At 42.6% G+C, this 26,922-nt stretch overlaps 1 long non-coding RNA gene across 3 annotated transcripts in view; it reads right to left on the bottom strand.

Moving 5' to 3' along the window:
• The window catches only part of LOC144761601 (uncharacterized), a 301,149-nt gene that overhangs the window by 221,526 nt on the left and 52,701 nt on the right, over positions 1–26,922 (bottom strand). For all 3 annotated transcript variants that reach the window (XR_013595803.1, XR_013595802.1, XR_013595804.1), the window contains one exon: positions 1,510–1,688. This is a non-coding gene — a long non-coding RNA (uncharacterized LOC144761601). The remainder of the gene's footprint in view (positions 1–1,509; positions 1,689–26,922) is intronic.

Genomic DNA, 26,922 nt, shown 5'->3' with positions numbered 1-26,922 from the left:
GACCCGGGGGATTACCCTAAACGTTTTTACCTTTGCCCAGTATTCTACGTTGACCAGAATGTAATCTATTGTGGTGCTTCTATCTGGTCTGTTAAAAGTGTGAGCACCCGGTATATCTGGTAACAAATTACCATTGCATGCCCTAAGGGAATTAGATACAACCAAATTATTGATTGCAAGACCAATGGGGATAGTCGCTTTGATACATATGGCATTCAGAGATTGACCAATTCTCGTCCTCCTTGGTCGTGACCGAGGGAATTCCCCAGAGTGGCTCAAAGTGACAGTTAAGGTCTGCACCTATCACTTTATTATAGGAGGAGGGGAAGGATAAGAGTAGCGCCTCCAGGGCCTCTAGGGTTGATAGTCCTAGCTTAAGTGGGGTCGGACGTAAATAAATGTTAATCACGGCCACCACAGAGGCATCCTTGAGTGTAAGAAGAATACGTAGGATGTCCGGACTATGTGTATCAACTATCTTGACTGAGCACCCCAGGTGTACTGCTACCAAAGTACATAATACTCCTGTTGGTCTTCCCCTAGGACCCTGGACTGCCGGTGTGTGATAGGACGCAAATCCTACCCTACATGGGACGGACAAGAGCCAGGTTTCCTGGAATAGGCATATATCATAACCATCCATCAGGTCTCCCCACTCCGGGATCGGCAGTTTTGCCCCCAACCCTGCGACGTTCCAGGACCCAATCAGATAACAGCTGTGAGATCCCCGGCCAGCGGAAGATTCTGGGGGTGGTGGTAAACCCCCCTGACAAACACCCGGGTCCCCACCACCCCCAGGAACATTCAGGCTTGTTGGTGGGCATGGAAATAAAGAACCGACCTCTATGGTGCACTGGTTTAAATCCTCAGACCCTATTTTGTTGCTAGAGCCTCCCTCACTCAGCCTCTCCGTGGGATAATTAGCCATAGTATTGTAACTCTGACTCAGAAAATAGGACTATGTACAGACTTTTTACTAATTCAAAGCCAAACTGATATACACAAGTGTCAATGAATATATCGTAACAATACACGATTGCTACCGGCAGGCCAAAGAGGCGAATGAAGTTTAGCCATAGCAACATAAAATATGCAAGAAATTCCATAATCACAATGCTGAATATTAAAAAGAGGATATGATGATCAGTGTGTGATTTACGGTCCACTTGCCTGTTATGCATTAGGATTATCTTAATCTCCTAATCTAAATCTACTCTAAATAATACTGGATGAGGAAACCCTAATTAGATCCATTAAAGGAGAAAGGTGTCAGCATAGCAGAACCTCTGTAGAAGTATTCTAAAGGGGAAGAATATTGTACAGCATAAAATCACACAACAGAGATGTCACAAAGAGGTCTGAACCTCTCTAAATCTAACAGGAGTCTAAATAAACCGAAGTGTGATCATCAATTATACTCAAAAAAAGAAACTTTGAGAATCCCATGTCATGTGTCTCATTATTTTCCACCTTCAAACAGTCAAACCTGGCAACTATACTTGAACTTACTTTCCTTTGGTCACACATCAGAACGTCCTTGGATTCCTCCAGTCTTCTTATTCCGCATGGACAGTAGTACTCCCTATATTTGTTAAGGCTTTTCATCCTTCCCAAAAGTACTCATCGTGAATCTCATTACCTCACTCACACAAAGTGCCTTCTCTATTTATAAGATCACATGGCTGCACCTGCAGGAGAGAGATAAACATTACATCCAAAGCAAACAAAGCAAACATTCAAGTTGAAGGTTAAACATTAAGGAATCCAAATGTTTAAGGCCTTTGTTCAAGTTAGTGTGGCAAGCATCTCCAATACATATTTAAATGCATGATTACAGATACATATTCAGTTATAATATAGAGGTAGAGAACTATTCAAATGGGTACATTCTCAGCTATAAAATACATCTACAGTATTATTCAGTATTATGAGTAGGTGAATGTATAAGAATTAGCAATATTATTCAAACCACACAAATGCAGCTATATTTCAGAACTGCAATGCAATGTTACTGCAAGGAAAACATTAATATTCACACTCATACAAATGTCGAGATGACACCGTAAATGCACCTTCCGTGTTTGTTTAGGTGCACTACATTTATGTTAATAATGGTACATCCCACAAGTACATTAGACCACATGCAAACATATATGTGGCCTAATCAAACATAAAGGTGGAGCCAAAATTACACTGGTCCATAATAAAGAGTTATGAGGTAGAATCAAGACTATTCAACCTTGGTTTTCGGCATCCAGATATTTGATGTGGCGGACTGTGGTCTCCTGAGCAAAACTTTGGGCCTCAGCACTTGTTTTACAAAATAAGCACAACTCCACCCATTGCATCGGTCTCATTTTCAGGTGATGATTTTGAGGACATTAACAGCATTCTGGTAAAGCTAGACTCTCTCATTCAGAGACCTTGCACAGGGAAACAAAGATATGTATGAGACTCCTTCACGTGCAGCCAGATATGAAAACTGCAGCAGTACTTAGCACCTTAATAGCATGCGCTCTTCCATGTCCCAAAACTTGCCTACAAACTGAAGATGCCAACCTGTGATATTGCCCTTCTGCATTAAGTTCCTGATGTTCAAATGGTTCCCCCTTCTCCCTGGGAATGTAGCATGGGCTCTGTGATCATAGGTGCCAGTGAGTCATTGCTCTCTTCCACTTTTGTAAAGCTACACATGTTTGCAGGTGTGGCCTGTGGCGTAACAACACTTTCCTTCATTTTTGTTTTATCTATGTGTGAGATAATCGGTCTGTTATTCTGAAAAAATGAATCGCAGTCTTTTCTGGTGTTTAATGTGTGGGATGCGTTTGAAAAATTATGTACAGTTTGATCACGTTGTTCGCATCTGAGCATGCAGAGTCTGTGTATGGAAAAGGAGACGCGGTGTTGTTTTGAGAGTTGTTTTTATGCCACAGTGAATCCTTTTGTTAGCATTACTTTTATTCTGTTGTCAGATTATGCGTTTGTTTGACGTGTCTATCATTGTGGTTTGTCTTAGTCAACTTGATAATGTTTGTGGGAAGATACCTCTATTTGGTATTTTTTTTGCATATTTTATATAACACGAACTCGACCCGAAGTTATTGGAGCGCTTTACATGAGCACCGATTACTGACACATTCAGGCACGGGGAGTACAGTGATTTGTCCAGAATCATAGGATGTGGACGCGGCCCCGAGGTTCGAACCATGGTTTCCAGCACCAAAGTCGGCAGTCTAGCCGATGGACCACATCCTCTCCCTGTAGGTATGTAACGAAGTGCTATTCAGTAAAGTATACATGGGTGTGTGTTTCTGGGTGTTGTATTTACACGTACATACAGGAAATATGTTTTGTGAATGTTTTTTTTTCCTATATACTTTGCATATCGTTTTATTATTTAGATCTCGGCTCGACATACGACTGTAAATTTTTGACTAGTGTTTTCCGGAGGGGAAAATCATTCTTTGGATTTAGAACTTGTAGAAACAGATGTTGTATTCTGTTTCAATGTGTAGAGGTATTTTTTTATTCCGAATATCTGGAGCAGCTGCAGCAAATGTCACACGATTACTAAGAAGCACACACTGCTCCTTAGGGACACAGTACCTGCCAAGTTTCTAGATAATTGGTCCAAGTGCTTTTGACTTGCCCTTGAGCAAGAAAAAAAGCAAATGATTGGATTTAATAGGAAACACTACTTTTCCACTAAAACTTTTCAGGACTCTTCAATCTCCCACCAAATCTCGCATTCTTCTGACTGTGAAATGTGGGAAGTATGGATGATGCATCCCAAAAGGTAAAGTTAATTGTTTCAAAGAACCAACTTTTGTTAAAAATAGTGGACTTAGGTTTCTGGGGCCTCATTTATGAGAAATGACGCATCGCTGCGTGAAAGCAGCGATGCGTCACTTCTCAGTGCGCACTCCTTGCGACATGATTGATGCGTCATATTTACAGTATGACGCATCATGTCCCAAGGAGTTACAGATACGTCAGTATTTCTGACGTATCTGTAAGCGCAAAAGTCACGCATTGCTGGGGTGTGTCACAAAAGTGACGCAACTCCAGCAATGCGTCCTTTCACATGGGGAAAGCCCCATGTGAAAGGGCTTGTGTCAGTCTTATGCCTGCTGTGAGGCAGGCGCAAGATTTTGACGCCACAGCGCCCTAAAAGTGACGCAGTGAAATCTCATAGATTTCACTGCGTCACTATTACGAGGCTTTTTGCGGGGGAACGCCCCCTCTGCATACATTATACCTGACGCAGGTATAATGTAGCGCAGGGGTTTACAAAGTGACGCATCTGCAAGGTTATTTTTACGAGTCGGGAAGGAGATTTGGTCCTAAAAAACGGTATTTCCACATCCAGGACAGCTGCTGCATAACCAACCTATTTTTAATATTTCTACTGGAAACAGGTTTAGTCCCCTTGAGGGAGTAGATTGACTGAAGGAAGCCAACCTAATTAATAAAGAGGAAATATCCTCAGTAACATTAGACCTAGAGAGGCAGGGTAGCACTATAGCCCCTAATCATGAGACTGAGGACGGTCTAGCCAGAGGGAGCATGAGTGGCTCCTGACGTAAAAACCGTCATGAGTGTGGGTTTACTCACTTTGAAAATTGTGAACAAATACTAGATCTAGGGCTAAATGGCCTGGATGCAACCGGATCAATAAATGTGCCTCCGAACCAGCTAACCTTAGTGCCCTCTAATAAGAATTTACTGAATTCCTAGGTAACAAGGGTTTTATCCTGGAATATTGCAGGTTTAAACAGTAAACTAGATGACCCTGAATGGGAAACATTTATTAACCATTTTGAAATCTGCATGTTTCAGGAAACCTGGGCAAGAGGAGAGGTCTCTAAACCAGGCTATGCCTCCTTTAGTATTCCAGCAACCTCAGGGGCAATAGGGAGACCATCTGGGGGCCTTACCATATGGGTAGGATCACATTTGGGGTGTACAGCGGAGCAAATTGATACAGGTTCGATCGACATTTTAAGTGTTCTATTGCGGTTTCCTTCTAAGTCTCCGGTTGTCCTAATAAATGTATATTCAAGACCTACTCCTAAGGACAAAGAATCCACCACGGTGGAAGAATTAACTACTTTCTTAGGCTCTATTGATGTAAACCAAATGATTATAGTAGGAGCCAGTTTGAGCCGCTTGAGGGCTTGCCCCCTGATAGTTTGTTTGATGAGGACCATTTTCTGAAAATCCCAGAGTCAAGATGCCTAAAAGTTAAAAAATGGTCTCCCCTGGTGATTCAGATGAATTGTCTCACACTGAGACATTAACTAAGAGCTTGTAATGGGAGATCTTTATCTGAATTATCGAATGGCTATACGTTCTACAGTAAAAACCGTGGGTTTATATTAGATTATATTTTTATTAACTCTCAGTCCTGGGACAGGATGACGGATTTTAAAATTATCCCACGCCTAGATAGCGATCATTATGCGCTAGTAGTAGAACTTAAAGCTTCAAACATGGGAAGTACGTCCCTCCCAGATAATTCTATTGATCCCAGGGTGGTGGTCTCCAATTGTAGGAAGAGAGTGAAATGGACAAACTTTAGTAAATCAGAGGACAAATTGGGCAGTTTATATGACGCCTTGCTACCTGTTCTTGTAGAGGCGTCCATCTTATGTAGTCAAAGTATGGATGGTATAGATTTAGAGTTGGTCGAGATGAATCATGCCAAATTAGGAAAAGCTACTTTTGACTTCTTCTATCCAAATAAAACTACCAGGTAGGATAGGCCGCCATCCCACCCCTGGTATAATGCCTCTTGCCGTAAGGCTAAAAAGGCCTTAGTAACGTCTATTAAAGCTAATGATCGCCCTCTAATAAGGACAGCAAGAATAGATTATAAAGCGTCCTATTACAAGCTAAGAAAAGGTGGGAAGAGGAAAATTGGGCCACCTTGAAAACTGCACTAGGGCACAGAGACATGAGGACCTTTTGGGGAGTTGTAAACTTAGGAACGACTACCCCTCGAAGTGCGGCCGAACCAAACCTGGATGAAGAGGTCTGGCGGGAGCCTTTTGAATCCCTCTATGCCAAGAAGCCACTGCCCGGTGTTGATTTTATCAATGGCTGCAACCCGATAGTGGCTTGTCCCACAATTAACTGGAATACAATCCCCTTGTCTGATGGTGTTGTGGGTCCAAGCATAAGTCGAAATGAAATAAAGGGCGTATTGGTAAAAATACCTCCGGGAAAAGCTCCAGGCCTGGACAAGATACCTGGGATCTTTTCAGGAGTGAACCAGCTATCTGGGCCCCATACTTTTGGATGCTTTTCAATGCAATAATGCAAGGCATGAAGATCCCCTCGAGCTGGCTTGGTGCGGAAATAATTCAGATTCAACCAACTATAGACCTATCAGCTTAATGGACATCTCGCAGAAAATATTTGCTGGGGTTGCGAGCTTGCGCCAACCTTATTTAGCCTCTACATTATTGGCTTGATTGATGCCCTGTTAGCAGAAAACGATCTAGATGCCCCTAAGTTAGCCTCCCGTAAAATATCGGCATTGATGTTCGCGGACGACACTCTGTTGGTAGCTAAATCGCCTATGGGGTTACAAAGGGTCTTGAACAAATTTGAGATATTCTGTAGGGAAAGAGGTCTAGAGATAAATCTACAGAAAACCAAATTTATGGCGTTTAATTGCCCAAAAAGTACACGCCCAAACCCGTCTTTAAATGGTAAACCTCTTGAGAGAGTGTCATCTTTTGTGTATTTAGGTATCACAATTTCCAAGTCTATGGAATGGGGGGCTCATATCACGAAATCTACGCTAAAATTAGCGCAATCAACAGGTGGCATCATGAAGGTTTTTAACAAGTCTAGCAAAAGAGTAGTTAGCCTGGCGTTAGAAATATATAGGGCACAGGCTAGAGGCGGACTTTATATGGTGCAGAGCTATGGGGACACCTAAAGCTTGAGAATCTAACGCAGATGGAGAACCAATACTTAAGACAGCTATTTAGATTGCTATGCGGCACTCCGTTAATCCCACTACGACTGGATAAGGGAATAACATCAATTGCCAAAGTGGCGAGCCTTAAACCTATAATGTGTTGGCGCCGCCTGTGGACCACTCCCGAACTTTTACACTACAGGGAGGAATTGTCAGAGGTAATGAGGGCACGGGGTGCTGTAAAGTTCCCGTGGTTCGACCACATCAAATACTTGCTAACTAGTATGGGTTTAGGGGATTGTTGGTCTGAACCCGAGTCAGCCTGTTCTTTAATATCTAGGAATCAAATGAAGGTACTCTATAAAGAGCATAGATTGGCTGAACTTCATACTTCCTCCAGAACAGGGAAACTCACTAGAGCTTTTTTAGAAATAAAAGACATTCCTTGCTTTGAGACGGTAATAGATCTCATTAACCCGCCGGCGGCAAGGAAGCTCTATTTACAGTTTAGATATGGGGTGCTTCCTCTCCGCTGCTTTACATCTAAGTGGATAGACCAGCAAATGATTCATTGCCCGGCGTGCGACCACCCTGAAGAAACAGAGCTCCATGTTTTTTTTTTAGCTGCCCAGGTTATTATAAAGCAAGGAAACGCTGGCTGGTCCAGATTTGCAGGAATCTTGGTAATAGGCGTTGTCTTGAAGCATTTTGGATACTGAAGTCTGACCTCAGTATCCCAATAGTCTATTCAGTTGCAGGATTTCTGTTCTCCATGTGGTGCACCAGAAGGGGTTTTTTGAAATCATGAAATGCTGTATCGATCTTGCCATGGTGAATGAATAGTGTTAGCATAGTAATTTGGCTCAATCATTTTGTACTGCTTTGTATAGTTTTATATGTAAGGGCTCCCCTTTTTTAATAAGTACCTTTTTAGCTAATTTATGTATTTATTATTGCACTATGCACTTTCCGAAATTAAATGTGTAACCTTTGCCTAGAAACAACACACTAAAAATTGAATGTTTTTTAATCTCTACTGTTTGTATGATGTAATTTTAGAAATGATTGACTGCAGTGTCTCGTACATTTTTAGGCCATTTTGACCAAAATAAAGTCTTTTTGAACTTGAACTTGAACTTGATGCTACTGTTGTGAGCTGTCTGAAGACACAGGGCCATAATCTCATAGTTTCTTTTGTTGATGGCTGCGACCAAACCCCGGAGGAGGACGACCGTCTCAATCTTCAGTTGACCCCAACACCTCTGGCACCATTCTTTACTGGCTGTAGTCTGCACAGATTATATGGTGTGAATGGGTGTATTGCAATTGTAAATACGATGGAACTGTTGGAGAGAGCTTTAGGCTCAATTGCTGTTTCCTGGGCTTGATCCGTGCTCTTTCAAAGCCCTGTGTTTGAAGTAATCCCGTATCAGCGTTTAGACTGTGTGCGATCGGGGTCCAATGGCAGAGCGGGGGTAGATGGTGCCCCTGATAGATTGTACAAATCTTCCACAGTGGGCCAGAATGTGAGGTTCTTTTTGTGTGAGACATACAGAAGAAGCCTCAAGGTAGGTGTTTGCTTTTTCTCTTAGGCATAGTTGCCTAAGAAGGATCCTCCTTTCGGTTGCTAGGGCGGGGCAACATCACAGGAGGTGTAGCCAACACTCTCCTTTATAATCACACAGACGGCATGCCCCTCCTGTATTTTGGTTTGCCTAATCTTGGCTGAAATCTGTAATTGGCAGTGCCAGCAGTTGCATTTACAGGATATCTCTTTTGGCTTTATATTTCAGCGGGGTGGCAAGGTAAGTCTGTGGTTTATTTACCGTGTATGAGTCATTCAGTGGAATAAGGAAGGCTACTGTTTTTAGTGTTGCCCAGTCTTGCTAGAATGAAGCTAGTAGGACTTGTTTATTTATTCAATTGTTCCATGCGGCGCATGAGATATGAGGCAATGTGAGTGCAGGTTAGTTTATTTCAATGGAAGCCAGAGCTCTCATAAGCAGCGTATTCCATGGCTAGCCCGATTTTTTTACTATATCTCTGAGACAGCTCTTTAAGGATTCCCCCAGTGTTTTTAAAATTCAAAAATAGTATTTTAAGTAGTCGGCCCGAGGGTTATGAAGGTTTCCAGCCCAAGCTCCAACCTGAGTCTCGCCCTGGAAAGGTGTTTTGGGAGTTGAAAGATTTTTTGTAGGCCACACATTGAACCCGCTCCAGGGTTTCCGAGCAAGCACCCGGGAACGCTAGATGCCCATACACAAGTGCTGGAAGAAGCGCAGCTTGAGTAACTTTCCTGATGCTCTCTGCCGAAGGACTCTTTAACTTGTTGTTCAGTTTTATTTTTTTAGGGCAGTGAGTCTCACAGTTTCTGTGAACCAAACCCCAAGATACTTGTATTTCTGCACTGAATTAATTGTCCTGGATCCAATAGTGCATGCGATGAGGAGTGTTGTCTCTAACCAAACGATCATTAGGAATCTTTAGAGCTGAATTAATTAGTGTTCAAATTACTGAGGTTCAGGTGAATATTGGGGTATGGCTCCCACATGGCTATTAAGTACCCTACTTGAAGTTGTGGGCCCGACGCACAGGTATTAGGGCATAATGAGGGGTGTAGTTAATAGATGTTTTGGTCGTGCAGGTGAGGGCAGTAGGACTATTGTAATCCACAACCAAACACACACACACACACGCACACCCACACACGCACACACACACACACACACACACACACACACACAGACAAACACAGAGTAGCAATTGACCATATTTGGCAGCATGTACTCCCACATGTCTCCCTATCTCTTTTTGCTGACTGTAGAACTCTGCACAATTTATCCCTGCTAACCAGTAATAAAATGCATGTGCGGCGCCTTTCAATGTAATGACATTGGTAAATCACTACTTGGCATATATAACTTAACTATAAGCCCCGAGTATTTGGTACAAAATGTACGCAGGATCTGAGTGTTAAATGTCACTAGTGGACTACAGCTCACATTCTGCCATTCACTACAATGTCAGTGTAAAATATTGCCTCATTCCTATCATTGTAGCTTCAATAAAGCAGTTTTAAACTGTAATATGACCTGTCAAAAAGAAAATTTTTTAACAAGTCTAAACTTTCCTTTTAAATATTTATAAGCCAACCCGAACCAGGCCTCACAGCCTGTAAGGCAGGGAGTATTGTATTTAAAAGTTGGAAATTTAGAAATGTATTGTTACAAATGTTCTTACAGCGACTAGGCTCCAAAAACAATTTTCAATGTATTAAGCTGTCTGTTCCATAGGAACACACTCGGATGAAATGTTAATTTTAATAATTCTGTCTTCGGCTAGCAAAAAAATTGAAATTCCATTCCTGGATTTTTTGCAGCATTTAATAAAATCCCAATTCAATGGTGAAGTTGAATGTTCAATAAATATTAGGGGAAAGGTACTTTTAGAAAGTTACATTTTCCCTTGTTAAAGCCTTTGGAGGCTACTTTTCATTAGTCTCCGGCTGTAGCCTTCTGAGTGCTTAGCCCTGAATAGGGTGTGAACACTTCTCCTGAAGCAGGAGACAAAAGCTTGGGTGTGGGGAGGTGTTTCACTTCCTCTGGCAGGACGAACATTAGAGCAGTACCCAGGAACTCAATTTACTTAGAGGGGGCCTCCCCATTACAAGCGACTATCAGATGGCACCTCCACAGAACCATTCTTTGTGTCCTCGGTCAGTTAGGCACCAATCACAGTGGGGAGGGAGCTAATCCCAGAGCTGCTTTGAAGCAACCACAGAGGAGATGTGCTCATTCAACTGGCTACACCTCAGGGTTGGATACACAAGCTCTGCACAAGGGGACAAGGGTTTCACCATGTGGGATTTAGTCAGAGAGGAGCACTTTGGGTTTGTTTGCTGAAGGGCACACAGGAAATTCTGCAAAATTGGGTCGGGTTAAATATGGGAACGTTTACCCCCATAGGATAGGGATGAACCAGGAGTAATCCACACTCATGATGCCAGCCATAAATGTTGCATGACCTGTACCCTCCTCTGAACTCCTGGTCCAGTGGGATGTAAAGCCGTTTTGGCTCCAAAGACCTCCAAAAAACCAGGACCACCCTGCCAAGCTAATAGAAGTGAATTGCCGTTGGGATGAAGATTGGTTTACCCCACTCTGATCTTTTCTGCAGCAGCATATCCAAATCAGTGGACCTCGAGGAGATTTCAAATTTCTCCCACTCTGAGCTTTCTATCCTTCCTTGGCCACAACCTGCTGCCTTACCTGGCTGAAGGTTGTGGCCTTCCATTTTAGAGACTCAGGGCCAAATTTATGAGATCAGTTGCATCGCACTAGCACCACGCAAAGTGGGGCATGCATGACACACCTCAAAAATTAGATTTATGAAACCACGCAAGGTCACTTTATGTGGCCCTGAGGTGCTTCATAAATCTGGAGTAATGCAACACAGTGCAAATCACTGCATTGTGTTATTTTACCCTGGGAAGGCGTTCCATGGGCGTGGTGTGGGTGTTCCCATGCAACTTCCATGGATTTTGGCGTATTCATAGATTTACCAGAACTGGTAAAAAAGGAAATGCCCCAAAATGCTACTCCTTCCCAGGGAAGGCATAACAAGTAGAATTATCTTTATTTTTCCTCTTTACTTCCTCTTTCTAAATGAGCTGTATTGTGCTTAAAATGCATACTGCATTTTACAAATGTGGAGCATCCGCACATGAAAAGATACAACTGTCCTATCTTTTTATGTGCGGATACTCCTCAATCATAAAGATACTGGTTGTAACTCTCTTTGTGAATAACAAACAATCATGAACTTAAGAAGTGTAAGTTTAGCTTTGTGAATCAGGCCCTCAGTTGACCCCTGAGTAATACCACAGACAGAGCAAGGCTTTCATTGAAGGAAATTTATAATTTTACCCCAAGACATTAGATGGGCTATATTGCTGTGGTTGAGTATATTTCAGTTAGGATTACTGTTCTAACCAGTGGTGGGAACAGGAGGTTTACATTGGCATGCAGAGACCTCGACTTTTAAGATGGAAACTCCATCCACCCTGTTGTACAAAACAGTATTGTGTACCAGATAGAAAAGAAGAACTCCTTGAGATGAATGATACGGATGGAATGCTCTGGGAACCTTTTCAGTGGATTATGAAGGGGTAGGGCACTTGGTTGACTAGAAAAGACTGAGATCATAGGAGATGGACCTGTTAGAGACATGGCTGATTTAGGCAGAAAGAGCACAAACAAGCTTATCCCAGGGCCGTCTGAGGACAGTGTCAATGTTAAGGAAAAAGATCAACACAATAACCACTAACAAGACTGAAATGATTTTACTACACCTGAAAAAAGAAATCCTATGACTGGGAAAATAAGATTGAGCCAGAGTTTGTGGTTCTCCGGAGGATAGATTATTCCAGACATTATGGCTTTCCTTGGTACTTTCCTAGTAATGGAAGATGAAAAACTGGAAGTTACTGCTGGATCTTCATGGGGTTCAGTACATGAGGAATGTCTGGGTAGCACCATCAAGGCTTGCATATCTCTAAAGAGTGGAAATAAATGGAGACTATAATAACATCAGCAGAAGAGATATCTGCACTAAAACCACTTCAGACAGGGAGCGCAATTGGCTCTAATGGCTATGTGGAAGGTTACTACAAAACATTTCAAGTCATTGTGCTCTTATAATGGCTGAATTATTGTTATATATGTTTCCTGTTAAGGGCAAGGTCACTGCCTCTGTGGAAGAATCATCCATATCTCGGAAACCCCTAAACAGTTGTTCTTCCCATAAGGTGGATAGCATTGAGAAATGTAGGTGCCACAACATTTACAAACATCCTGGCCACATGACTGGAGTCTATTATACTGGACCTAAGTCATTCTTATTTAACAGAGGTTAGTCAGTGCCATCAGGCACATGAAAATGTGAGGATGGTTCTGCACATCATCGAAAAGATCAACAGGAGGTTCATTCTAGTGAACCTACTTTTCTTGGATGCAGAGAATGTCTTGAATCTGGTGGATTTGGGCTTTACTGCAGGGCTGCACTCTTACATCCCTCTTATTTGAGATGAGTATAGAGTCTTTAGCAACTATCTTTACAGAGAATGGAAGCATCAAAGTGGTACAATTCAGACCTGTCCAACAAAATATCTCCATATTTGCAGATGATATTTAGCTCACTCTAACTGACCCAGATCCTCTCTCCTGGAGACATTGTTGGGTCGGATGAATTTATTTGAAAATGTGGCATGGTTGAAAATGAACTTGAATAAATCTGAAATCCTTAACCTGACCCATACTCTAGCAGAAACCAACTCACTCAGAAAGCAAAATCAGTTTTGTTGATCCTGTAAACATATTAAATATCCAGAGATTCACCTTACCTTCTCCATCAATGATCTCTACAAGGCAAACTATATTGAAAGCTATAAAGGATGATCTGAGGAAATGCGACCCCTTTATCTGTCCATGCTGGGATAAATTAATAGAATAAAAATTATTATTTTACCTAGGGTCCTGTTTCTTTCAGTTTCTCACTATGATGATACCACAGAGCTTGTTTGATGACTTCAAAAAGGGCCTCTTTAGGTTTGTTTGGCTAAACTTATCCCTAGGCAGACATTAAAACTACGTTTTTGAGCTAAAATATCAGTAGAGACAGTGATTCCCAAACATTAGTTTATGTTAGAAACTGGCACATCTGCAGGTTATGGTTAGATGGATACTCTTTGAAAAATGGACCATGCATTAGTAAGAGGAGACCTGCTGGCTTGCACTCTAAGCCTTGGGAGGACCGTCCCCAAAAATCTACTCTAGCACTCCTGTGGGTACAACCTTGATAGTATGGTTGTACAAAGCCAACTTAAACGGTACTAACATTAGAAATTCTAAAATTATAGTTGTAATTGAAAGTTATAATTTCCACACCACCCAAAATGTAATATAACTTGCACACCTTCATATAAAGTGTTGTGAACTAACTATGCAGACAAAATGAACTAAAACCTGTGCCTTTCCCAATCACAGCTTATACCCTTTCATATTTCTTCACTTATATCATGTTAAATCAATGCAGTCATGACAACACTCATGACATCTCAAATTACATCATTTCTGAGAACACTGCATGTCAGAGGGCCAAGATATAGTAATTTGAGATTTCACCAGTGATGTCATAAATTAGGTCATACAGCATGTCATGAGTGATGCCATATGTGAGGTCATAAGCAGTATATGGTGGGGCACAAGTTATAGTTTGTGCTTCTAACTATAACTGGTGCATTTGTGTGTTTTTATTTTAAAACATACATGTTGTCACTGACATATTTACCTAACTATAAAGTTATTTTAATCTTTGAGTTTTTCAGTGAATTTCTAGTGTTTTTTTAATGTAAGGTAATATTTTATTACCATACGTAAAGCCAAGCCCCCGCCGTGCATGGCCAAACGCCATGCACAGCAGGGGATTGTTTGTAGGGCCTGGGGAGCGGTCAGGCTCTGATCAACCCCCACCACTTCAGCCAACCCCATGCTGTACACAGCCTTTGCCATGAGCAGTATGAGGTTGGCATTTGGGCCTTGGGAACCCAATTTGGGGCCAATAACAAGAGAAAAAGGCCAGGGGGCTCTATGGCCCCCCTCATTGAGTCTCATTAGGCCACAGGGGTCCCATCTCCCAGGACCATTTATTGTTTAAAAGGGAAGGGAGCATCATGGGCCTCCTTCGTGAGCCTTATCAGGCCACAGGGACCCCATTCCCAGGGCCTTGTTTTTTTTTAAATTGAAGTCTCAGAGAAGGAAAGCCATTGCATTCCTCCTTGAGGCCCTTATTTTAAAGGGTAGGGGGTTGCATTCCCCCTTAAGCCTAAATAGGCCCTGGGTACCCCATCCCCCAGGGCTCTATGTATTTTAAAGCTCCCTGGGCCTGCTCTATTTTTGGCTCCCAGGGGCCCACCCCAGTGTTGAAATGTATGAAAAAGGGAGGGGCTGCGCAGTCCCCTTCCCCAAGCCTCTTAAGGCTCTGGTGACCCCATTCTTCATGGCCGTATAAAGCGGGGGGGGCCCATGGCACCGTCCCAGAGCCTCATTAGGCCCTGTGAACCCCAACCCCAAGGGCCAGTTTTCTTTTTAAAGTGGAGGGGGGCCATGCAGTCCACCATCTCTGAGCCTATTATGGCCCCGGATACCCATTCCCAGAGAACCATATATATTTTAAAGAGTAAGGGGACTGTGTGGACCCCTTTCTGAGTCTCTTTGGGCCCATCGGTAACTCATCCCTAGGGCCTTTTTTATTTAAAGGGGAGCTGGTGCCACGGGCCCCCATCCCCTACCATAATAGGCCCCAAGGATCCCAGCACGAAACTTGCAAAAAAGAAGTGGGGCCATGCAGCCACCATTCCTGATCCTTAAAAAGGCCATGGGGACCCCATCCCCCAGGACATGCATTATTTCAAGGCGAGTTCCCTGGTGCCCACCCAGGGCACACACCATGATCTATGTTGGGGCTGGAGTTGGAGCCTCAGGGCCCCAGCCAGCTACCCGCATGCTGCATGAGCCAGCATTGCTCCCATATGCATGGAGAAGCTACTTATACTGCTGCCTCCGAGCAGAAGTAATGTGTTAGTCTGTTTCCCTGCCCGCATCAGCATGGGCAGGGAAACAGATCTCAAGCCCACTCCCAGCTGCTTTGAGCATTTTTAAAGCTCCCACTCACTAAGAGCAGACTTTGTGCTGCTCCCATTTATCAGGAGTTTTAAAAATGTTCCTGCCAGATGGGAGCAAACATGTCTACCTTCACGTGCTGGTGTGGGCAGGGAAACCACTGTGCCCAGGGATTTGCTCACCAGGACACATTAAGTGTGCTGCCCCCATTTAAAGTTTAGTGACAGCCCTGGGGTTGGAGTCCCCAGGGCCTTTTAAAGACTTGAGGAGGATGGGGTGTGGTCCCCCTCCCATTAAAAAATACATTGAGGCCGGAATACGGGGACCCTTAAATTCCCCTTCTACATTCCAATCCAGTAGCCCTTTTGTTGCTAAATCTATAATATATATACATTCCAAACGTCTGGAAGCCAAAACTCTGTTCCCACCTCTGATTTCCTTGGAAACTTGGTCAACAATTCAGTACACCGGCATACTCCTATCACTGAACTGTTTTTCATAAAAATAATGGGATATTGGGGGTCTTTGTTATTGATTGCAGGCATATGTTCCAGGATCCTCTTCTCATCCTGGTGTACTGCACTCCCTCTTTTTAAAAGGACACTCTAGAACACATTAAGAACTGCACGTAGGAATTGTGGTAATCTTCCTAGATTTTTGGCCACATGGAGTTTTATACTCAGTTCTCACTGTGCTATATCTGCAAGGTTTATACTTATGTCAGGGAAACACACCCGAAGGGCACCCATATGATTATCTATTCAGGAAATGATATCACACCGTACTAATATATCTCCGAAAGGTCTGTTTTCCTGGCTGCGATACTCGAGCTGGGATCAATAGTTGGGCCTATGATTTGGTCATTGGAGAGGATCTTCCTAAGAATTCTTTCTATTTCTCTGTATTAACTGTTGTAAGTGATTTTGAATCTATTGGTGCTTTCTCCTCCCTTGTCTGGTTTCTGTATGTACTGGAACGGGATGTTATCTCTGTCTTTGCTGGCAAACCGTTTCACTCCACTTTTGAGTATCCAAGAAGAATACTTTCTAGTTTGGAATCTGATGATCATTATATCCTGTTCTGTCACAAGAGCTTTGTTGGAGCTACTTTTCCCATGAGGCACAGGGGCAAGACTGATTTGGATAAAGCTGTGTTTGAACTGGAGTGGTGAAGTGAGCTAAAGAACGATGATGGATTCAACCCAGATCTGTGACTGGGGGTGAGTGTCTGAAAAGTTTCAGCTCTCCTTTCATCATCTCCTTGTGTTTGCTTTGTTCACCCTAAGTTGGCAGGGTATGCCCAGATGTGGGTCCCTTGCTCACTTTGCCACTGGATTCAAGCTAGCCTGGCTGATGAGGGCTGCCAGCCCGAAACCAGTCCCAGAATGCTGTTTCCCATCCAGGGAAGACATGACTTGGCAGTTCGGGCTGGATTGTTCCCATGAGGCACAGGGTCAAGAATGATTTGCATATAGCTGTGTCTGAACTGCAGGTGGTGAAGTGAGCTAAAGAACGAAGATGGATTCAACCCAGATCTGTGACTGGGAGTGAGTGTCTGAAAACTTTCAGCGCTCTGTCCATCATCACCTTGTGTTTCCTTTGTTTGCACTAAGTTGACAGGGTATGCCCAGACGTGGGTCCCTTGCTCACTTTGCCACTGTATTCAAGATAGCCTGGCTGATGAGGGCTGTTAGCCCGAAACCGGTCCCAGGATGCTTGTTTCCAGTCCAGGGAAGACATGGCTTGGCAGTTCAGGCTGGACTGTTCCCATGAGGCACAGGGTCAAGACTAATTTGCATGTAGCTGTGTGTGAACTGGGGTGGCAAAGTGAGCTAAAGAACAATGATGGATTCAACACAGAGCTGTGACTGGGGGTGAGTGTCTGGAAAGTTTCAGCGCTCCGTCCATCATCTCCTTGTGTTTGCTTTGTTCACCCTAAGTTGGCAGGGTATGCCCAGGCGTGAGTCCCTTGCTCACTTTGCCACTGTATTCAAGATAGCCTGGCTGATAAGGGCTGTTAGCCCGAAACCAGTCCCAGGATGCTTGTTTCCAGTCCAGGGAAGACATGACTTGGTAGTTCGGGCTGGACTGTTCCAATGAGGCACAGGGTCAAGACTGATTTGCATAAAGCTGTGTCTGAACTGGCGTGGCAAAGTAAGCTAGAGAACGATGATAGACTCAACACAGATCTGTGACTGGGGTGAGTGTCTGAAAAGTTTCAGCGCTCCGTCCATCATCTCCTTGTGTTTGCTGTGTCCAAGAGAGGTATCATTAGACACTGGCAGGTTGTCCCCCAAGGTTGTCAGGTGGCAGATCTCTTTCATCCAACCACCCATCAGAATACTCTCCATATTTCGATTTGACTGTCATAGCAGTGATGTATTTCTGACAAACGTGATCCTGACAAAAAGGAGGGAACAATGCATCACAAGCATTTGCAATCAGTCTCACATTTGTGAAAGTTAGAGCTCTTGGCGCAGAAAATGATAAAGTGTTTTACTTTTTTATTTATTTACAGTGGAGTGATCGTTTTTGCATAGCACTATTGCCATTTGTATGACTTTGTGGTGCTGGAGAACCAGAAAACGGGAAATAGGTTATAAGGGAGGTGAGACAAGAATAATATGCTGCCTAAAAAAAAAAATAACAACATTGTGGAAAAAGCATACACTCATAGGGACTGCAAGATTAAGTAAAGCATATGTAATGTAGCCAGGAACTACATGGTTACCTTAATGCTTCTATACTTATTATTCAGAAATCAATTAGTGTTTTGCCTAAAAAGTTAAGCACATGACTACAGGGCCCAAAAGGGACCTGTTTCAATTTCCATTGCTTATATCCTTACAAACCGTAAGCAGTATGGTTTAAGACCACATCCCTGAACATAGCCGCGGTTCAAGTTTTATAAACTAAAATAAGGAAAACAGCTTATCAGAATCACAATAAATGTTTTCAACTCTACGCATCAATCAGGTATTGCAATACCGCCAGGAATGGTGCACTCCCATACTCGGGAAAAACACTGTTGCCCGAAGAATGATGAGAAAATGAAAGTAGTGGCAGGAAGAAAGAAGAGGAAGAAAGAGGGGGTGGGCGGTGTGAGATGAATATGGTGAGGAGGTGGGGCACGGGGTTTATGATATTCATATGGGGCCCCTACACTGTGGTGAGGCAGGTAAATCCATGCGATTGGTTGGATTTATAACGAGTGGACCAAGGACTAGCATTGTGACTAAACATATACAAATAAGTAAAACATTTCTGCTTCTGGATGAAAGAGTTTTTACGTCTTTTTTCCTGTTAACGAGTCACATGTACATTTGGGGGGAAATAAACTGGGGTTATAGTTACCATTTCATTCGTTACCACAACACTGCATTTAAAAAAATCAAACGCTGTAGGCGAGGTGGGGTTGGGAAGGCAGAGGGCATGCGTCCTCATTTTTGCGGTGCTGTTGAAGCAGTGCCCAAAACTCCTTTTTGTGTTTCAAATTAAGGGGATTACCATGGGAGTAGGAAGTGTGGGGGACGCGGGGAATATATCCCCCCCAGATTTTGCAGTGGGGGACACACGGGGGACAAGGGTGAGGGGGACGAGGGGACAAAATAGTTTCCCCTCTCCCTTCTGTGATTCTCAGTGCCATTAGCACACGAAAGCGCTACCGTTAACGTTAATGGCCCTGAACTTTACCTGTGATCTGCCTCCAGTCACAGAGGCCACCCGCCCTCTGCCCCGTGTTATGCTGTAGTAAGGCTCGCCCTCTGCCCTTTATTATGCTGCAGTGAGGCTCATGCGCAGAGAAGGGAAAAAACCCTGTCTCTTTTCCTTCCTGCACAAAGAAGTGTCCATTTCTCCTGCGCTGCCTCTGGCACCTGCCCTCCTCCAGCGTTCTCTCTCTTTATTCCTCCCTCTCTTTCTGTCTCGCTCTGGCTCCTACTCACTTGCTTTTTTTAAGAGACAGCACTTACCCCGTCTTGCCCCTCCTTTCCTTTATTTGTTCCCCTGTCTAATGGTTCCAAAAAAGAATGAACCATTTAGGATGGAAATGTCATCATTTTCTGACCCTTTTCTTTTCCAAAAGACAATCTCGAAACGAAGAGAAACAAGTATAACAATACGAAAAACTAATTAAATAACTAATTAAAGCAATAAAGACTGGTCACAGACAGGTCGGATTGGTGTTACTTACACCCACGCACATTAGCGTCACTTTACAGCGTTTGCCAGTGAAAGCGCTACTTTCTATTTACCTTCTTTCTTTGAACAATATTGTTTTCCCAGGGTGGGGAAGTGCAACATTCCTAGAGGGACTGCAATACCTGGTTGATGGGTGGAGTGGGAAACGTTTAATGGGATCTTTTTGAACAGTTTTAATTATTTTAGATTATACAATGTGTACCACTGCTGGGTGTTCAGGAATGTGGTCTTTTTAAAGCAAACTGCTTAAGTTTTGTAAGAATAAAAGCAATGGACATTGAAACGGGTCCCTTCGGAGTCTTGTAGTCATGTCCTGACTTTTCAGGCACAAACACTCACTGATGACTGAATAAGGAGTGTAAAAGCGTTAAGGTAACCATGTTGTTCCTGCTTACATTTCATATGCTTTGCTTATCCTTGCATTCCCTATGAGTGTTTGCTTTTTCCAGGATGCTAGTACTTTTTTTTCAGGCAGCATATTACTCTTGTCTAGTGCATCATTTGAATTGAATCGCAGCACAATTGCATTGTAGCTGAAGGCAGTGTGAGTTTCTCTCAGTGCGGCAGTATGGTGTTCAGTAGGGGAGTGGATGAGGCACTCTGACCAGAGCTGCAGAATTTTGAACTGCAGAACCAGGTTCAACCTTCCTGACCAGTCCACCAGAACACTCTCTTGACAGAGCACATGACCATGATACACCTTAGAAGTCCCCATAAACCTTGGAAACCCTCGGTGTCTTAGCACCAGCAGGTAGACCCTTGCGGTGGCAAGTATGCTTAACCTTGAAGGCCTGTCCACCACAATCCATACTGAAGTTTACCTCCAGTCTTTGTGGCAGGCATACAAAGAAGCACACCATAGAGCGACAATGACTGTCATTGAAGTTACAAGACCCTTGATGGCAGTTCACCGCGCCCATTGGTACCTCCATTGGCCCTTTTCAGCAGTAGTAGTGCAACTTACCAAGGATTGTCATTGTAAGATTTGCATGCACATCAAACTAATTTCGCAAACTTCATGGTGTCTGCTTCATGCACAAGCACTTTTAACATGTGCTGCCTGCTTTTGTGCCACTGAAGTTATGCAGCAGTGGAGGGCAAAATTATGGCGCAATGTTGAATAAATGATGTAGTAAAAAAAGGCTACAGAGTAATGCGGTACATTTTATGATACTTTATTTTAACATTTGTATACATACTAACAGCCTCTACAAAGCTTTTGCACCATTAGTACCTGTGTAACATACAAATGCAGCAGTGAGAAAGGTGTTTAGTCAACCTTTGCAAAGGGCCCTCCACTTCGCAGCAGCATAAGCCACATTATTTTTGTAATTTTTGATCTGTTTGAGCTACAAACATTTTTTTGGGTGATATTGTTAGATCATGCAGTGGATGATGTATTTTATGTGGCAAATATGGTACAATTTCAAAAAATAGGAAGATACCCCTGAAAGTGTTTTTTAGGGAGGGGTGAATAAATGTGGAAAAAGGTCAGAACCCTATCTAGTTTTTGATCTGTTTCAATCACAGGTTCTATGGATGTGGAGAGAGAGCTATACGTTATTAAAGGAGTTCTCCAGTGTTACCTCTACATTTTTTTTAAAAAAACATCTGTTTTACTGGTGTCATAAAATATAACTGCTACAAGATAAAGTATTTTTTAAAAAAACGGGGTTAATTTTATTAATTTCCTCCCATTGGGTTACAATCTAATGTACATCAAATTACACATCCTTTAAAATATGCCATTATCTGGATTAGACCATGACATCAAATACAATAAAAAAAAATTAATAAAACATAACAATGCAAGAAAACAGTCGACGCGGCGTTTCGGTGTTTGTCACTTTTTCACCTTCATCAGGACAAGTATGTATAACATCTCTTATTTAGAGTTCATTTGGAATTTGCTTCATCAATTGCACATTTCCACTGGGTTAAATAAGTTGTTGCGTGACTCTTTAAATTTCAGGCCTTTAAATAGTGTTGATAATAGATATCCGGTATGTTGGAACCACCGTTTTTATATTCTGATCAGGATATTCTTGACATTCGAGTAATATCCTCTTTTTTATATTCTTTGTTGATAGTGGAGTTTATATGGGGTGTCGAGACTTTTTCAATCATGTCTCCTCCGATTTTCGTTGCGGCCTCCCTGCTCCAACAATCTGGTACGTGATCGACCCGGATTGTTGGAACAGGGAGGCCGCAACGAAAATCGGAGGAGACATAATTGAAAATGTCTCGACACCTCATATAAACTCCACTATCAACAAAGAATATAAAAAAGAGGATATTACTCGAATGTCAAGAATATCCTGATCAGAATATAAAGATGGTGGTTCCAACATACCGGATATCTATTATCAACACTATTTAAAGGACGGAAATTTAAAGAGTCACGCAACAACTTATTTAACCCAGTGGTATGGTATGGTAATCTTTATTGCTTAATTAATTAAAATTTTAGCAATCTGTACAAAGAAACACATGTTTAGAACGATTTCATATTCCATTTAAAAACTGAAGCTCTATATTCTTAGGCTTCGAATTTCCTATTTAAAATATATAAACAATGCAAACGACGAAAATAAAAAAATAAATAAAAAAATAAATAAAAAATAAAAGGGTAGTAAGGTGACGGGTGCTACTTGGGGGAGTCCACCCATTAAAAGTCAGTTATAAGCTTGGTTGATTTGGCCATTAAAGCTGTTCGCGCATGGTAGATGAATTTGGCGAAGTTGGCCATATGCTTCACAGTGTCCAGCAGGTATAATTGGGAAACAGCCTCTTCTGCCGTCCGTACTCCTATTTGGAGGAGGATAGGTCTTAGATGGATTCTACGAGCTGACAGGAGGACAGGGCAGATCCTCACTTCACAGTGCTCTTAGCACAAAAGTCGGTTTGGGAAGCACTTTACAACAATATGGGGAGTGCAATGTTCAATTTCACTAAATCCAGGGCATATAAATCTAATTTTATAAGGGTCCTCTTTATAGATATCTAACACCCCCACCCCCACCTCCACCCCTGGGACACCTTGGGGAAACTCTGGGGATACCTAATATGCTCCAACATTGTAGTTTATCCATTTTTAAGTGACCCAAACACAGAAGTCAATTTGGGCACAATTTGCATTTTAATAGCAGTCCTGCAACACAAGGCTGCGTTTAAACTATCCTCAGGCTTCAGAAGTTCACATGTGCAAGTGCAGAAAGGCTGCTGACCTCTACACTGCCATGCCATATTATATACTAGGGACTTAGAGGTAGTTTTAATCCCCCTGCTCTATCGTGTACTAGGGCCTTATAGAGAGGGGAATGCCAATCCTAGTGGTACCCTAACCCATAGTGTATGTAGGTGTTTTCACTTTTCACTGTATTTTTAAGTGTCTCCTTCAGCATAGCACTAGCCCTGGGCCTGGTTAGGCAGAGCCCAGAGTCAGTTACCACCAGTAGCAGTCAGCAAACAGTTGAGGGGGGTGCCCAGGGCAGAGGATGACTTTGCAACACTGGAAACGCACAAACTCAGAATTTAAACATAACACCACGGTTGGGGGTTCTCTATAATAATCAGAATTGATTTCTATCCAAATGAACCCATCTTCCAACATTAGGCTAATGAAAGACATGGGGGAAATCATAACGGTCTAATCTATGCCTTGCAGTTTTCATGTAGCTCTTTAATGAAGGTTCATAGCTCACTGTTGTATGTTAGGATTTTACCTTATAAACTTCAAGTAACAAAAGAATCTCTGAGACAAAAGCAGTAACCCACTGACATATTTACATTATATGCACTTTGTGATCTGCGTGGTGCACGTTTTTTGCAGCAGGCATATTAACCCACTGTGCCTACCTTACCTTGAGTCAAAACATCCACTCGACAAACCTCTGATCTCTCTGAACAAAGAACATTTATCACCAGAGTTATCTTCACACTTTTATTGTACCCTGAAAATTGCTGGAGACCAGGAATGCAGCAGCAGGTATTTTTCAAACATAATGCACTTGCAAACATGACAGCCCCACCCGAAGTCGGCGACCTTTGTTTGCTTTGTACATGAAGATGCAAGATTCATATACATGTTTTTTAAACTGTGACTACTGCCTGCCTTTCTCGATATGTCACTTCAAAACTATGCGATTGTATTTGTTTAACGGGTGCACGGTCTCACGCAACAGGTGATTTGTATGGGGTCACTGGAAAGTCCATAATGTTGTCCCTGTCCCCCCAGAATATTTGTGCTTCCTACGCCCCTGGGGATTACCACCTGCAAGCAGCATGAGAGTGTTCAGGGCTTTAAATGTGCAGAAGAGCAGGGATCATTACGCAAGCAGGATGTTCTAAAACTCATTTAAGGTCATGGCAAAGGAAAATTTAATGTGATCAGGATCACATTAAATATTTTCCACTGTATGCATCAACCAGGTTTTGCAGTACCTCCATGAACTTCCCCACCTAGGGAAAACAATGTTGTTCAAAGAAAGGCAAGAAAACAAAAGTGTGTGGGTGTGAATAAAAACAATCTGGCCACTTTGCGAGCACTCTGTCGTGCTTTACTTAATTTTTTATTTATTTTTCACATATTGAACCTTTTTTTGCTCTCCGTCCCTAGGTGGCACTTTGGATTAGGAAAAAGTCTGGAAAAGACACAGCAAAATTGTTTCTTTCTTTTTGGGATCCATTGCACAGGGGAACAAATAAAGGAAAGGAGAGGAAAGAGAGGGCAAGGGTCATTTTTTGAAGTCACGTTTTCAAAAAGTGAGGAGAAGCAATACAGAGAGAGTCACTCACCCGTCACATAAGCGCCCGGATCTCGGAGTTAGAGGGGGGGCTGCCCCCAGCTCACTGGGGCCCGTTGTTAAGTATACACACGCACACAAAGGGGGGAAAATGAAAATGCACCTTCGGCCATGTTGGCAGCTGGGTTGACTGCTCAGAAGCGGTGCTGTGCATGACCCACTCCTGGCTAAATTGGGAAAGAGTGTCTGAAAGCACAAGGAAACTGTACTTGGCCGGTGGTCCTCAGCCTTGATCAGAAGTGGTATCAGCTGCACAAACGAGTTAGGAGGCAGCATAGTAGAGAGCCACTGGAGTGAACCTATAGAAAGCAGCAAGCTGGGCCTTACAGACAGCGCGTGAACGCTGCCTAGGCACGACCTAAAAAACATAATGCACCATGTATTTTTGGCCTCCTTGGCGGCCTCCTTTTGTTTTTCATAATGATGCCCCTGAAATAGGGGCCTTTTGTAAAAAACAAAAAAGTAATGGACTTAACAGCCAAGGAGTTTCTCCTTGAGCGTGTGGGCAGTTGTTTTTTCCTCTGCCCAGGGCCTCCATGCCTCAAATATGTGCATCAGAAGTATTATCCTTAAACGGGCAAACTGATTAATGTATGAAAGGCAGCGAATGTCTAGTAGACAGACAGCTGCCTTTAATCAACCACTCGACCACTGACAGAGCTCAGGGAGGCTCTAACAGGGGTCAGTTAGTAGGATTACCACCTCTAAATGAGGAAGGATAACCGTAACTCGTTAAATAAATGAAGGTCACATTGTGGGGAAGCAGCGGGGGGGGGGGGGGCTTCTTTGCTGGGTTTGTATAATTTTGTGATATTAGAACACATGTGGCTAGATCAATTATATACAGCAGTTCACATTGACCATGCTAGGTTTAACAAACATAGAAGTATTTAATATATAAGAGTATGCTAAAAGTGATTAAAGGAAAATGTGTTTTTTAAGTGAACTACCTGTGACTGAGGTGAATTTTTCAGATAACCTTGGTACATGATCTGGTAGAATAATGAGTGTATTCATGAGTGCCGTATTCTTTGAGAGTATGCTTGATACTGAATTTTTCAAAATCGCCCTTGGTCACTCCTGCTTTAAGATAATCTAATGCAACATATTATCAACATGTTTTTATGCTAAATCATGGCTTCTGTACACTACATCGAAGACCACTTGTAGCGTTCTTCCTCTCAAATTCTATGGATGTGAAACTGAGAATAATTAAGTATGTTTTGATAGATGTTGAGAACTGGTCCATTGTGATATATATGCTTGTTCATAGAACGGCAAAAAATCAGCACTATCCACTGATTACTTGGCTCAGTAGAGAGGTTCTTTTTATGGAAAATGAATGGCCAGTTTTAAATTTCTAAAATGTTTTGGACTAATGTCATCCTTATGTTTTGGTATGTTCTATAAATTACTTTTGCAGTCAAAGTTTTCAGTCCTCCTTCATGACCAAATAAGTAGGGGCGATATTTGCTAACCTTTCACGCAACGCAGAGTAGCAAGGCAACTTGCTGTGCTGTGTTGCGTGAAAGGGAGAGAGCTATATCTACTAAGATATGGTGCATTTCAGCTCTCTGATAGTGCTGGTACACTTCAGGCAGCCTAGCACCAATGCAAAGGTGCAAAGGTGCCTGTGTTACAAGTAGAATTGTTTTTGCAAGGGATACCTTCATGCACAAAAACAACCTCTCAAGGCAATTTCCTCTTTCTCTGTGTGCTGCAGATTGCAGCGCACATAGAAAATAAAATAACTATGAGAAAAAAACTTGTCACGCCATCCTCTAGGAGGCATAGGGATTTGACGCAAACCCAGGTTTACAAACCTATGTAAATCTGGGATTGCAAGAAATACATTAGCAGATGCATGGGAATGCCCATGCTCCACCATGGAATACCGCCCAGAATGAAATATAATGCAATGCAGTGCAAGCTTCTGCATTGCGTTACATTTTTGTTACAAAGCCTCTTGCGAGGCTTTTTAATTATCTACGAGCATTGTGCATCATGGATGCGCCACAAAAGTGGTACAACCATGACACAAAATGTTAGTAAATATGCCTCTAGGTTTAAAACCTCTTTATAGGTAGAAGACTGTGAGATAGTTAAATCCCCCTACATTTTGGTTAACAGTTGGACTCAATCCTCAAAACTAGTCTAGTATTTAGTATTTCTCTTAGTCTAAGAGTGGTTTCTGGTGCTCGGCACCGGCACTTAATTGTCAACACCTGACTTATGACAGTCTGCCTCATGGTGGCTCTGCTCATCTAATTTAGAGATGACGAGCAGAACAACAGTTGTTTATGAATACA

The sequence above is a fragment of the Lissotriton helveticus genome, chromosome 6 (assembly GCF_964261635.1).
Source record: "Lissotriton helveticus chromosome 6, aLisHel1.1, whole genome shotgun sequence".
Lineage (NCBI taxonomy): Eukaryota > Metazoa > Chordata > Amphibia > Caudata > Salamandridae > Lissotriton > Lissotriton helveticus.
Note: the sequence above shows the minus strand (reverse complement) of the source record. Positions and strands in the feature narration are given on the sequence as shown.